Genomic DNA, 14863 nt, shown 5'->3' on the forward strand with positions numbered 1-14863 from the left:
ATTCACCCTCCCTATTGTCTTTAATTGGTCACTAAGTGTATTCCACAATGGCTATTATTTAAAATGGAATTTTAAATAATATTTATTATCTATCATTTGTACAGATTTGAGGTATGAAAAAGGAGTCTATTTCATATGTTAAGCCCATCATTTTAGTCCCCTTATACCTGCATCTTAAGGCAAGGCTCACTACATATGAGTCAGGTTGGAAAACTTCCTTTTATCACCCCTTTCTTTGCTTCCCTGTTCCCACCAGAAAGAGATGTCAACTATCAGGACATTGATGGAACTACCTTCAATTAGTGAGTGAAGTCACTATGCATCAGCTGTCAGAAAAAAGGGTGTGAATTGCTTCTTTTTTTCTTTTGCCCATATGACCAGAGCTCTATGCAGATGTAGGGACAGATTTTCACTAGCTATATACTTTCTTTTTTGTCTTTGTCTTCCATAATGATGCTACGAGGGAGATACTGTCCAGTATCATGTTTAATCTTGTGATGGGAAGAAATATCTCAAGGCTCATGGCTAGGCTACACAATCCTAGCCAGTGTGAAAGAGCTCACATTGAGGTGTGAGGTCCAAAAAAGTCCAGCTAAGGGTGAAGGGAACCGTTGCTTTCCTTTGCTGTTGCTCTATGGGCATATCTCTCCCTTGGGAACTTTGGGGGAAGAGCTGACTTTGGTCTAGAGCAATATATTGGTACACCCAGGTTCCTTGGCCACAATGAAACACTCATTACACCAGATTTCCAATAATAGCTTCATGGTAATATTCTTGCAATTCCAATTCTGTAAAGGTAAAAAGATTAAAGATGAATGTGCCTTAAGTGATGAAGAATGACAAGAGTATCAATTGCAATGTGCTTCAGCTCTAGATCAGCCATATATAAGTTTGCAGAGATTATGGACTATGCAGCTAAATGGAACTCGCTTCTCAATATACACTTTGCCAATGGTACCCTTGGATTGGTGCAGAATCTGTATGATTATATAAGGTGTCTCTACTCAGCCCTACCCTAGCTGCCCCTAAGGATGTCAGACAATCCCTTTGCCCTTAGCAAATGATCTGTAAATGTCTGTTGTCCTAATATTCAAAGGTGTGTCATGGTGCCTTATCCCTTCTCTTGAGTTACACATTAGCTTTTGAAAAACTTCTTGGGTTAAACCTGAGGCTTTAAAAAGGAAGGTTTCCCATGAATGTGTGGGTGCTCACCTGTAATCCCAGCTACTAATGAGGCTGAGGCAGGAGAATCACAAGTATTAGGTCAGCTTGTCAACTTAGTGAGACCCTGTCTCAAAATCAAAAATAAATAAATCAGTAATCAGTTAGAGATGTGGCTCAGGGGTAGACCACCCCTGGGTTTAATCTCTAGTACTAATAAATAAATAAATAAATAAATAAATAAATAAATAAATAAATAAATAAGGTTTTCTTAGATGATATAGATGGTAGATGCAAAAACGAATGTTCAAAGCCAGGATACACTCTCTCCTACAGGCAAGCCAGCTGAAAGCATTCAGCAGGCAAATGTTTGAGGTTTAGTGCCAGACCATGAAAAGCATGGTTATCTCAGACACTCATTTATTTATTCATCACGTTTTTCCTAAGTCTCTACAGGACAGTCACCCTTAGATACCTTCCAACTCTGCCATTCACGATATAGGATATCTCCAGTCTCTCTTATATCAGTGGGGCCTCTTTCAATTGAAAATGGCAAGAATCCAACTCAAACTGATCTAAGCCAAAAGGGTATCTTATTAGTTAACATAAATGAGAAGTACAATCATGTGCCACTTAACATTTTGGTGAATGACAGGCTGCATATACAATGGTTTGTCCCATGAGATTACATCTCCTAGTGAGGGAGTCGTCATCTTAATGTGGGTAAGCACACTATATGATGTTTGCACAACAAAAAATCATCTTGTTGAGAGCCACAGCCGAGTCAGAATGACACCTGGCATATTGCCAGAGGGAATGGTTGAAAAGTGATGACAGTGAACCATTTAGATGATGATTTGAGTTAAACTATATATAATTGCTGTGATGCTGGATTGATTGAGCTGTATATGGACCCTGCTCTGGGAATAGGGCGGCTCCGGAAATCTGCCTTAGGCATTAAGCAATGTGTGACTGTGCAAGGGTCACGCTGGGTCCTGGGCTTAAATGAGGTCTATTCATCTCCTGAGTGCCTGTTTCTCTCTCAGGCTGGTTTTTCTCACAGAACTCTTGAATGTCTAGGCTTATGTCTTCTACTGATGAGTCTTCAATGACTCTTTTTTTATACCTTTATCAAAAGTTCCAGGGAGGGGGGCCCTGTGAGGTGGTGCACACCTGTAATCCCAGTGGTTCTGGAGACTGAGGCAGAAGTATTGCAAATTCAAAGCCAGCCTAAGCAATTTATTTAAAGCCAGCCTCAGCAATTTAGTAAGGCCCTAAGCAACTCAGTGAGACTCTGTCTCTAAATAAAATGTTTTTTTAAAGGGCTGGGGATGTGGCTCAGTGCTTAAGTGCCCCTCAGCTCAATTCCCAGTACGAAAAGAGAAAGAAGTTCCAGAGAGGGTTTGTATTGGCCCAGCAAGGGTCACATGACTACACAAATCAATATCTCTATCTACTATGATCGAATGCTATGGTTGGCAAGAGTTGAGTCTTCATCTGTCAGCTCTTGGAGTTGACTCATATGGACTCACAGTGAGGGAGAGGTGATTTTCTGAGAAAATTTTGGCAGCTGTTATAAAAAAGAAGCAGTGGATGCTGAGCAAATGAAAACAATGATCTCTTGCATTTCTCATTTCACAGATGAGGAAACTGAGACTTAGAGAAGAATAGCCCATGATTACATGGCCCTTCTACATGGCAACTTTAATGCAGTACTAGGGATTGAACCTAGGGGACTCTACCAGCAAACTACATCCTCAGTCCATTTTATTTTTTGAGACAGTGACTCATTATGTTGCTGAGGCTTGCCTCAAACTTGCAATCTTCCTGCCTCAACCTCTGAAGCAACTGGAATTACAAGTGTGTGCCATCGTGCCCAGGTTACATCAAGCAATATTAAATTATTCATGTAGGCCATACATTAAGAGAAGCCACCTCTGGCATTTGTCCCAGCATCCAGAGATAGTAGGGCATCTGTGGAGGCAATTTGAAGATTTCAAGGCCAATGCTGCAGATGGGTGCTGGGACCAAAACAGTGTGGAATGACAATCAGGACACTTGGGCCTTCGTCCTGACTCTGCCATTAACTTGCTGAGTGAATTGAGGCAACACCATTCTTCTCCTAGGCCTCAGTTTTCTCAAGTATAAACAGAGAGTATTGGAGTAAATGGTCTAAAAACATGTTATCAGTTGGTGCTTTGGTTTCACTCTTGAGGAGAGAGGGAATGAGAGAAGTCGGCAGGCCAAGGGAGTCCCTCCTCTCCATCTGAAACCATGTGGAATTTCTGCAGTGGAGACATTTAACATGACTTTAATTGGAGTTGAAACGTCTGATATTTCTGATAGTAATAATATGCCCTGTATGGGGCCAGGGGGAGCAAGGCCCCCTGAAAAGAAGACCCAAAAGCCCTCTCTGTTCCTTCTCTTGAAGCACAGCCCCCAGCAGGTGGGGGTCCCAGCACCAAGGCCCAGTGAAGCTGGTGTTCCTGAGAAGCCAGGGCTGTAGGATTCCACCTCGGCTGGCAGGTGGCCATGCTGGCTGCATAGCGGCTTCTGCACCTCCTTCTCCCTTCAGCCTACCCCATCTTGCCCTGATAGGCCTGGTGGCTGCTTCAGGATGGGCTAGGGGCTATGGAACACCAGGGAGAGAGCCAGACAGTGGACAGTGTGTGAGGTCCTACGTGCAATGTCGCACAAGTGGCCTAGCTGAGCAGAGGTGCTTGGTTTCAGGGTATGTGTGGTGGCGGGAGATCTGGGGTTTGCAGGACACTGCCATGGTGGTAACTGCAGGGTGTGTTTGTCCCTCCCTATCCATCACCCTCTTCTTCCTCCCCCACGTAGTCCGTCCATCTTTCCACACAAGCATCTCTTCCTCCCTGGGAGGTCCCCTAGCTGCCACTCCAGCCTCTCCTGCTGTGACACAGAAGTTTCATCTTAACCCTCCCTCTGTCACAAAGTAAATCCTAGCCTAGATATGTGTGGGAGCAGGGCCACTCATTCATTGGAGATCCAGCTAAAACTTCTGAACTTTTCCCTACCAGACCGAGCACACTGTGTGTTAGACAGTGAACATGGATGTCCTGCCTGGTGTCTAGCTTTGGCCCTTCATACTGTATTTATTCTGTGCAGGAGATGGTGAACTGCTGGCCAACCACCACTATATAAATAGCACCTGGAGTCAGTGACTAAGTGGTGCCCTTGCCACCCCTCCTCCAGTGTCCCATCACACCCCTGGCCTGTTTTCCCACCGTAATGATCCTTCTGTGATGGGGCGATGAGTGGGCAACGGAGAGCCCATGCTGACCCCTAGCCCAGAGCAGGCAGCCCTTACATTACCCACAAAGCTCAGGGGGGCCAGGTGGGGGTGGGGAGCTAGTGCTTTCTCCCCCCTTTAAATATATTTAAGCAAGGAAACAGACTTCACTTTCAATCTTCTCTCCAAGAGATGGTCATAAACAAAAGCAGGTATGGGGCAGGAGGAGGAGGGGAAGAGAGGAAAACTATTTGGGAGATGAAGGAGGCAGCCATGACAATGTCCCCTTTTGAACCTCAATAAGGTTGTTTTTATTGGTTGTTTTCTCCTCCTTCTCTCTCCAGCCAGCTTTACTTAAAAGGAACATTATGTTATCCCAAATCAGATTTCCAAACATCATCTCCAGGTCACTGTGAACAGCTCAGCAATTTGGTCCCCTTTAACCTCCAACTCAGGAGGGAGCTGCCCCCATCACCAACGCTGGGGTAGCCCTCCCAGTTGGGCAGGGACAGAGAGGAGCCTGCGGGGGAGGGGGGTGCAGGGCAGGAACTGCTGTGCTGGGGGGGAGCCCATGCCACCCCAACTCCATGCCCACTGGAGGACACCCCTGGCTCTGCTGGATGGGAGCTGGACCCCGGTGGGTTGATGTGGGTTTCATTTTTCCTTTGCCATAAACTTGGGGCTTATCGATGCCACAGAGCTGCCAGGGGAGACTAGAGTCAGGCCGGTGCCCTGGTGGCAGTGCATGGTGAGAGACCACAGTATTCCAGCTGGGGTGGTGGGGCCTGCAAGTGTTGAGGGTGAGGCTGAGGGTGTGGGACAGCGCATGGCTTCTGGAAGAATCATGCTCTCCCTATTCTGTTCCATCTGTCCAAGGGAAAGGCCACCCTTTGCTCTCTCCTCCTCTTTCCTCGGAGGACAGGGCAGGAGTTGAGGGAGAAGAGGAAAGAGGAGACTGGTTAGGGCGTGGCAAATTGGTATACATCTGAGTAGGAACCTCAGCAGAAGGACCGGGGCGAGACACGAAGCATTTCCAATCTGGAGATTCAGGTCCCAAGGAGCAGTCTTCTCTCACAGAGAATTGGGAACAGAAAAGAGTTGGGGTATCTTGGCGTCTCACCAAATGGAAAAAGCTAAGTGACAGCAATTGGAACTGGGGTCCCTGAACATTCTGTGTGTCCTGTGTTGCCACAGAACTGAGCCCTGCCAAGACGTTAAATTTCATGTCCTCAAGCTGAAACATTCTTTCTAGGATCCTATTGCCATGAATTCTTGTGCACTTCCCAGTAGCCCCGAGGTGCAAGAATTTAAAAGTCCATTTTAGAGACTGGAAAACAGAGGTCCAAAGAGGACTTGCCAAGAGTCCATGAGGAGTGAATTGGGGACATGAATCTAGACGTGAGGTCTTCTGGCCTTCATGGCCAGGTTCTTTTCTTGGGCCCTAGACACTGTGGTGTGGACCTTTGCAACCTCCCCTTACTCCAGGAACTTCCAAAATGAAGCAGGTGACAGAGTAGGCCCACGAGTGCACTCTTGGCTTTGATTGGGGTAGACGTAGTGGGATAATCCAAAAGGCAAAAGAATTTCCCAGAAAACAGAAAATGCAGAAGAACTCCAAGGTCAAGGCTGAAATTCAGTCCTGAGCTAGGAGAGAGGCCTGCCTAGGCAGAGATGGCTGGGGGGAAAAGAACAGCCCAGAGGCTGGAGGTTTATTTAGGAAGAACCAGAAAGCCATCCCCGCCTGGCCCAGGTGGCAAGGCCCTTGATGCTTCCACAGTGACTGTGAGGGAAGCCCTGGGGGTTCTGGAGTGAAGCCAGGAGAAACAACAGGCCGGAAGGTCCTCCCTCTGAAATCTGTCCTGCCAGGCCTCATTGTGCCCACCTGGCACCCTTTCTCAGTGCAGGGGAAGAAGAAAGCTCCCCTACTGTGGACCAGTTACCTGCACATCGTTATCTCATTGACCTATGTGAGCAAAGATTCTGCTTTCCATTTTAGGATGGGAAAGCGAGGCCTAGAGAAGAAAAGGGGCTTGTCCAAGACCCAGAAATAACACAACACGCAGCCTGGGTTGGAGCCTGAGTCTGTCTCACTCAAAACTTTGGCTCTTTCTGCTAAGCCATGACCTCAAGGGCACAGGGGTCACCACAGAAGGTGCCCAGCAGAAGCACCCAGGTCACCCTCAGTTTGGGGAGTTTTGGACCTCAAGAAGTGGACCCAGAAGCCTAGCAGACCAGAGATGGAAAACTGGGGAGCTGGGGGATGTGGATGGTAGAGCCTCCTACCACTTCCCTCATCTCCACACTCCTGCCTCCTCCTAGGTTCCCTAGCAGTCCCTCCAGAGCACCAAGAAAGGAGACACTGAGGAGGGATTCAACGTTTGTCTCATGCCACTGGTTCCTGGGCACATGGCCCAGGAACCCTCCCTTCCACGTTTCTCTGGGAGGAGGGTTGCACAGCACCCACAGCAGCCTTTGGCAGATGACACTCAGCCCGCCACCCCCACAGCCAACAGGGGCCACTTCAAATATCAGCTCGGAGCATGCAGAGGTCTCTCCCTCACTTGCTTTATTTATCTTGGCCCAAGGACGACGAAGCCCGGATCTGAGGGGAGGATGGAGAGACCATTTCCAATATTTCCTCCCAGCCTCTCTATGCCCCTGAGTTGCCCCTTGATTCCTGGGAGGAGAGGGCAGAGGTCTGTGGTCTGAAAACAGTGACTTGAAACTGGAGGGGGTGCAGGGATGAGGGGAGAGAGAGAACTCGGAGCCCACAAGCCCTGTGGTGGACTTGCAGGTAGTGCACCGCATACCAGGTGGGCTGTGCTCACTGATGGGTCTCAGCCCCCGAGCTGGCCCACCCCAGGCCCAGCCTCAGACAGCTGTGGGTAGATGGGGGTGGACACTGGCCTGGTTCCCTCTGCCTTCAGGGTGAGGTCTGCACCAAAGGGTCAGCACCCCCGGGAAGCCAGGCCCAGAGCCCTCTGTTTAGGCCAGAGAGAGGAGGGGGTGGCAGGCCAGTCCCGGTGTCCAGGGAGCTCCAGGCCTGTATCCCCAGAGCCCAGCTGCCTCAGCAGAGCCACCCCACCACGGAGCTACAGGTCTTCCCCCTCTTCAACTTGTCTGCACTGGTGGAATCCCTGTCTCCAGTCACCATGTCCCCACCACACCCAGCGCTGTCCTTCAGCCAAGCCACACATGGAAGTGCCTTCCTCTCCCTCCTCAGCTGGGCCTGCCCTTCCCCAGGGTGCAGGGACTTGGCTCCTCTGAATTTTCTCCAAAGTGTCTCCATCACTCCCATGCCCGGGGACGTTCAGCCGCACAGTGGCCTAGGAGGACAGGCAGGAGGCATGGGCGTGGCCACAAGCTGTCTTGCTCCTGAGAGATATCAAGGAGGGGCAGACATTGATTCTTTCTCAGCCTCCCTCCTTCCTCTGGGTTCTGTAGGGCCGTGAGGTGTCAGAGGTGGGTAGCCTTAGGCTCCATCAGCAAATGTGTCTGGACATCTCCAGTGCGGGTGATGAAAGGGGTTGGACTTGGTTCCCGCCTAAGAGAATTTGCCAGAACAGTTGCTATGGTTTCCCTGTGTCCCCCAGAATTCATGTGTTGGCCCCAACATGGCAGTGTTGGGAGGGGAACCCAGAGGGAGGTGTTTGGGTCAAGGGGACAGAGCTGTCATGAACAGAAGAATGGGGTCTCCTGGGAGGGAGGCGTTCTCACTCTCCCAGGACTGGATTAGTTACCACAACGGGGTTGTTATAAAGAAGCCTGCTTCTTGTATTGTCCCGTCTGTCGTGTGCCTGCTTGCCCTTTCACTTTCTGCCATGAGCTGAAACAGCCCAAGACCCTCATGGGTGCCATGCTCTTACACTTCCCAGCCTCCAAAACCATGAGCCAAAATAAACCTCTCTTCTTTACAAATTACCCAGTGTCAAGTGTTCTGTTATAGCAACAGAAAATGAATCCATAAAAGAAGTCATATTAGTAATAACAGCACCGATAAGAGCAATATGGCGCTTTCCCCATGGCAGACACTATCCTAAGTATTGTACACAGATTAATCTTTTCATTTTCACAAGGGCCCTATGAGGGCAGGAACTCTACTTATCTTCAATTTACAGGCAAGGAAACTGGGGTTCTTGCTCAAAGGTATTCTGTAAAATTCCCTAGGAACTGGATAATATTCCAGCTGGGGTTCTGTACCCAGGGAGGCTCCCTCCAGAGCCTATGCTCCAGACTACTGCATTAGACATGATGGGAGCTAGCCATGGGGGCACAGGCCTGTAGTCTGAGCTGCTCAGGACGTTGAGACAGGAACATTGCAAGTTGGAGGCCAGCATCAGCTATGTGGTGAGACTCTGTTCTCAAAAGAAAATCAGGGGGGCTGGGGATATAGGTTAATGTTGCACCCCCACTATTGCAAAACGAAAACAAAACAAATAAACAGAAACCCCCAGCCAGAAAAGCTGGCAGAATGTTTGGAGGAGAGACCTATTCTTTCCAACAGGAAACTCAGTGGAGGCTTGCTGGGGGAAGCAGCCCTGGTGATGAGTCTTGCAGGCAGCTGGACTGGGCAGAGATCTGGGAGAGAACATTTCAGGTGAAGGCAAGAGGAAAAGCCATCACCAGAGAACAGGGCATTGAAAGTCAGGTCCTAAGGTCACAGGGAGCTCAGAGGAACAAGGATTTCAAGGGCAGCCTTGCAAGTCAAGGCTGGAAGGCAGAGGCTCCTGCAGGTCAGGCAGTAAGAGATGAGCTGGTTCTCTCTGGAATGGTGGCTGTGGGGATGGAGTGGTGGCAGGAGATGGCACAGATGACAGATTGATAGAATTGGGTCGCCAAATGGATGCCAGGTGTGAGGGAGAGTGAGGCACTCAGAAAGGAAGACGTGAATGCTGGCACTGGAGCACTGTGGAGGAGGAGGAGGTGGGTGGAATGGGGTATTTGTCATGGACGTGGAGAAGTTGAGGTGCTTGTGGGCCATTCAGAGAGGCTCCCATTTGGTGAACAAGGAGATCCCTGTGTGCCCTCAGTGTGGGAGTCCTGCATTTCTGTAGTGGGAGATGTTTCTGGAAAGGAAACTGGAGCCTTGAATAACAAGTGAATTAGTTAGGACTTGATTCAGCAGGCCACAGGGAGCCCGTAAAGGGCCCTTGAGGAGGGGAGTGAGGTAATCTGATTTGCCCTTCAGGAAGGTCGCTGTGGTGCTGCTGTGGGAGACAGGCTGCTCAGGAACAGAGAGTGAAGGGAGATGGTGAGAAGGGGTATGAAGGGACACACACGAGGGACATTTTAATGACAGAAAGGGCAGGACCCAGAGAGGGGAAGAGAAGTTATGGCTCCCTGTGGAGAAGGAGCAGGTATGCTGGTCAGGGGGGACGGGGGCCATTGAGGTCTGTGGATTTCTCCCTGCTTGTTTGCTCCCCTGGGGGTCCTGGCCATAGGTTTTCATTTGAGGACAGAAGAAATGCTTCCAAAGATAGCACCTCCCTCTGGGCACAGGTTATAGATCTCCAGAGTCAGGACACTAACACACACCTGCTGTATGCCCTGGCTCCACAGCTGGGAAGACAGGGTTGGGGCCAGCACTTCCCAAAAGATGGGAGCATGTCCAGGTTCTGTTTCCAAAGGAATTCCTGGCTGTGAAACACCAGAAAGCAGTGACTGTTGGGAGGGGAAAGAGCCCAGCCATCCCTAAACAGGTCTCAGCATTTACAGAGGGGTGGACGGGGGTTGTTTCAGGCAGCTTTTTCACTGCTGTGACTAAAAGGACCCAACCAGAACAACTGTAGGGAGGAAAAGTTTATCTTGAGGCTCACAGTTTGAGGTCTCAGTCCACATACAGCCAGCAACATCATGGTGGAAGAGTATGGTGGAGGGAAGCAGCTCACCTGATGTTCAGGAAGCTGACTCTACCTGCCCGATACAATATGTACCCCAAAGCCACACCTGCCATGAACCCCCGTCTCCTGATACCACTCAGTGAATCCCATCAGGGTATTAATCACTGATTGGGTTAAAGCTCTCACAATCCAATCATTTCTTCTTTGAACTTCCTTGCATTGTCTCACTCATAAGCTTTTGGAGGACATCTAACATCCAAACCATCACATGGGGTCTTTCCCTAGGAATTAAGCCAGCCAGACTTAGAAGGATGTACCACTGTCACTGACCATCAAGTCTGGGGCCACAGCAAGACCAGCACACCCTCCATGCACACACATACTGAGACAGTCTCAGAGCCGGAAGGACCCTGGCAAATGTTTGAGCCTAGTCCCAACATGTTGACCTCTGGGGAAGCAGACAATTCAGAGACACAGGGATACAGGGACAGAGTGACAGAGCTGAGCCTTTAACTCCTGGTTCACGTCTTGCTAGCACAAAGCTCCGCCTTCTACAGGGAGGACATAACAAGAGAGATGAAGATATCTTGGGATGCATCTGTCACCACCTGGAGAGAAGTCATTTCTTCCCTCCTTTTCTGGAGATAGGACCGAGGACTGACTGCAGTCACTGTCATTGCCAGAGCAATTAGAATTTGGTGATCTTTGGAGGAATTGAATTTGGCAAAAGTGAAACAAGACTAAAGGCCAAGAGATAATTCTGAAGAGGCTGAAAGAAAGTGGTGGAACCCACATAGAGAAACTGGGGTGCCAAACTGGAAGATGGCAGGATCTTGGCCAAGGGTGGAAGGACTTCTGGGAATGGCTATTAGCTGGAGAAGACAGGAGACAGCAGAGAAATGGAGTATTGGGGAGGGAAAGATTATTAGGAGCCTTGGAAAGAATGCTACTTATCTCAGAGTGTCACCAGAATGAACCATGGCAGGCCAGGTCTCCAGGGAGCACGTTCTGGTCTGAAGTCCAGAATTTGACCTGGAGATCCAGACAGAAAGATTCTGGTTTTCTCAGAGGTCAGGAAGGTAAGAGAGACCTTCTTAGGAGACTTGTTCCTTGGTGACCATCTTTAGAGCAAAAGTTTCTGAGAAGAGCCAGGCATGGTGACTCACTCCTGTAATCCCAGCAACTTGGGAGGCTGAGGCAGGTGGATCACCCATTCAAAATCAGCCTCAACAACTTAGTGAGGCCTGAAGCCACTCAGGGAGACCCTGTCTCAAAATAAAACAAAAAGGGCTGGGGATGTGGCTCAGTGGTTGAGAGCCCTTGGGTTCAATTCCTGGTACCAAAACAAAGAAACAAAAAAAGATTTCTCAGAAGAGATAAGCTTGGCCTTGGGCTGAATCGGCAGGTGGTGGCACCTGTATATTCTCCTCATCTTTGACAGACCATGGAGGCTGCAGGCAGAGGTTAGCTGCCCTACCCCCCTTTGGTGCATGGACATGAATTTGGTACACACATGGCCGGTGCTACCCCTCTAATATATGCATGCTGCACACTCTCTGCCAATCAATGGCCCAGGCTGCTGGGGTGAGAAGCTGGAAAGCCTCTAGGCCATTCTTAGGTGGGATCCCAGTGTCTTGGCCTGGGCCTAACTGCACAGTCTGCCCCATCCCACACTGACCTGACCACCTAGATAGCATTTCTACCATTCATGCCACAATAGTGGAAAGTGAGGGGGATCTTCCTACCTGCCTCACAGCAGGCCAGGCTAAGGAGTATCCCAGCTTCTACTGTCCCCCCACAATGGTTCCTGCCACAATGATTCATTTTCTGAGGCATTTTATTGGTTCCTAGATGAAGCTTTGTGATTTATGCCACAAGCACTCTGCTGTGGCAACCCAGAGCTTGTGTGGTCCTTGTCTTGCTCTCATTTGGCTTCAGCCCTCAGCTTACCACCTGGGTCCTTTCTCTGTCTGGAGAGATTTCCCTTATATGTTCTAGTTCTAAAGCACTTTGTTCCCCCTAGGACAGCGTCCACTTTCTGATATCCCAATGCATGGAATACACACTCCATGGAAACTTGTTGATGCTATAACAGAAATTGATAAGACTGAGGCGCTCCTGATTCTAGGACCTCAAATCCTTCATCCGAAGTTTCCCTAGGGTCCAAGAACACCCCCCAACATGACCTGGCCTGGCATCCCTGAGAAAAGTCATTCTTAGGCCAGATCCAGAGGATGAGGGCAGGTTGGAGAGCACAAGGAAGGAAGGAGCCACAGAACAGCTGGTCATCTCCTGTTGAACAGTAGGAGCAAGAAAGAACCTCTTCCAACACTGACACTCTGTTTCTAGGTTGTCAACTCCAGCCCAAGGTTATACTCATAGGTAGAGGCAACCACAAGCCCAGCCTGTCATCTTGCTTTGAAGTGTCAGACATTCTGTTGATAGAGGTGACACTGTGGCTTGTGTCTTTCTCCTCCCTCTCTCATTCTCACTTTCCCTGTCCACTAGTTCTTTATGTGGTCATTTTCTCAACTTCCTCCAAAAAGGGAGAACAAAATAAAAAGAAAAAAAAAGTCAGCCACCAAGCTAGGCCACAGAGAGCATTAGGGCAGACCTGTCCTTCTTGTGAACTGGCTGTCCTCTGGGGCCCTTAAGGGAGGCAGAGGTGGTGGGTAGAGTCCCTCTCCTGCTCTCTCCTAGAGGAAAGGGAAAAAAGCGGGTCCCCTTTCGAGTGCCCTGGGGTGTCGCAGATGCAGGAGACAACACTTGGACCCTGGGAAGTGTCTTAATGGGTAGGTGAATATTTAGCTGGTTTTTTTTAAAGGTGTGTACCTGCCCAGAAGCAGGAGGATGGATTTGGTGGCAACCCAGGTCACCTGTGAGGTCCACACTATGGTAGGGGATTTGGAGCACCAATTTCAAGAACTTAAGGTTCTTCCCTGGGACTCTGAACCAAGGAAAATTCTGCAGAAACTGTGACCCCATCCCATTCTCTTACCCTAAGCTTTTAGTCAAATGTTCCTAGGCCTTTGAAGTTCTCCAAAGGTCACTTTATCCATCCCCAAGCCTCAAAGCTGTTAGCCATTTTTCTCCAGCCAGGCTGAAAAATCCCTCCCTGCAAGCTCAGGCATTCTGGTCTCCAAAAAATTTTAGTGGGTGACCATGGCATTGGCCTTGGTCCCTGGAATCCATGTGTGCCTGCTTCTGAGTGCAGGGTTGGGGTGTTCCAGAGAAGGGGAACAGGGAGCTGCCTGGTATAGTCAGCTGGGCAGGAGGGCCTCTGGGGAGCAAGGCCCCTCTCTTGTTGAGGATCACTTTAGAGGAGAGCCTTTAAGGCTCCTTGGACTGCCCCTGCCTTTCTGGCAGCCTGCCTGCATCTCAGTTTCTAAGCAGAGCCCAAGGTCTGGCCTCAGGATCAACCTGAGTCCCAGCCCAAGGCCTTCTGAGAGCAGCAGAGTAAAACAGCTCCAATCAGCCTTTGGCTGCCTTGCTTCCTGCAGGTGGAAAAATCATCCTATTTATCCCCAAATAGATTTGTCTACTCAACAACAAACAGACACAGAAACACACATGGAGTTGTAGACATATATGCAAGACAGTTCCATATACGCACAGTCTCTCTCTCTCTCTCTCTCTCTCTCTCTCTCTCTCTCTGTCTCTCCCTTCTTTCCTCCCACTGTCTCTGCCTCTCTCCATCTCTATGACTTTCTTTCTGTCTCTGTCTCTCCTCACCCTCTGTTTCTCCTCTTTTCTGCCTCCCCCTTTCCCAAGGGCCCCTCTTGCTTCCATTACAGCATTTATCAATGTGTCCTGACCTCATGTTGCAAAAATATACAGCGTGGAACAAAATCCACCTTAAACTCTCTTCAAAATATATTAAAATAATCGGAATTCTCATCTGCCTGATTGAATTTGCTGCTTGATACTAGAAGCATGCCAGGCCCTTCTGGGCCCAGTCTGGGGCAGGGAGGGGCTGGGATTCCCTGCCTGAATCCTCTCTCTTGGCCAAGGGATCAGCTTCCTTGGGTGGGTGGGGCCCAGTGAGGGAGTGAGGCTGTGTCCTAGCCAAGGTACCTTGGGCAGTCACCTCAGTCTGCAGCCTGCACAGTACACTGAGCAAGTGCAGACAAATATTGGAGCTTCTCTGCTCCACATAGCATTCCATCTTACCCTGGAAGCAGCGAACCTTTGTTTCCCATTCCCATCAGCACCAGGGTTTATAAGCCATCCCATAGTGGCTCTCATGCTTCCAAACATCCAATTTCTTGGCCCATGGGACTACAAGCTTCTTGAGGGAAGGGGCCATATCTTGTTCTTTGTGTCACCAGGATTCAAAATGGCCTGGTACAGAACAAAGGCTTGGGGGAACATGGGTGGAATGAGCAATTTTGTTCATTTGTTTATTCAAGGTGGATTTATTGAACACTTAGTATATTCCAAGTGCTGGGAACACAACCCAAACCCAAATAGACGTTGAATTCTGCCCTCCTATAGCTGTTATTGTAATGAATAAATAAGTGGGCCCACTCAGCTGGTGAGAGAGAGTAATTATTGCCTGGATTCAGTTTCCCCTACAAACCTCCTACTCCCTAGAAAAGCAAATAACAGA

The sequence above is a fragment of the Callospermophilus lateralis genome, chromosome 14, assembly GCF_048772815.1.
Source record: "Callospermophilus lateralis isolate mCalLat2 chromosome 14, mCalLat2.hap1, whole genome shotgun sequence".
In the NCBI taxonomy this organism is placed as follows: Eukaryota; Metazoa; Chordata; class Mammalia; order Rodentia; family Sciuridae; genus Callospermophilus; species Callospermophilus lateralis.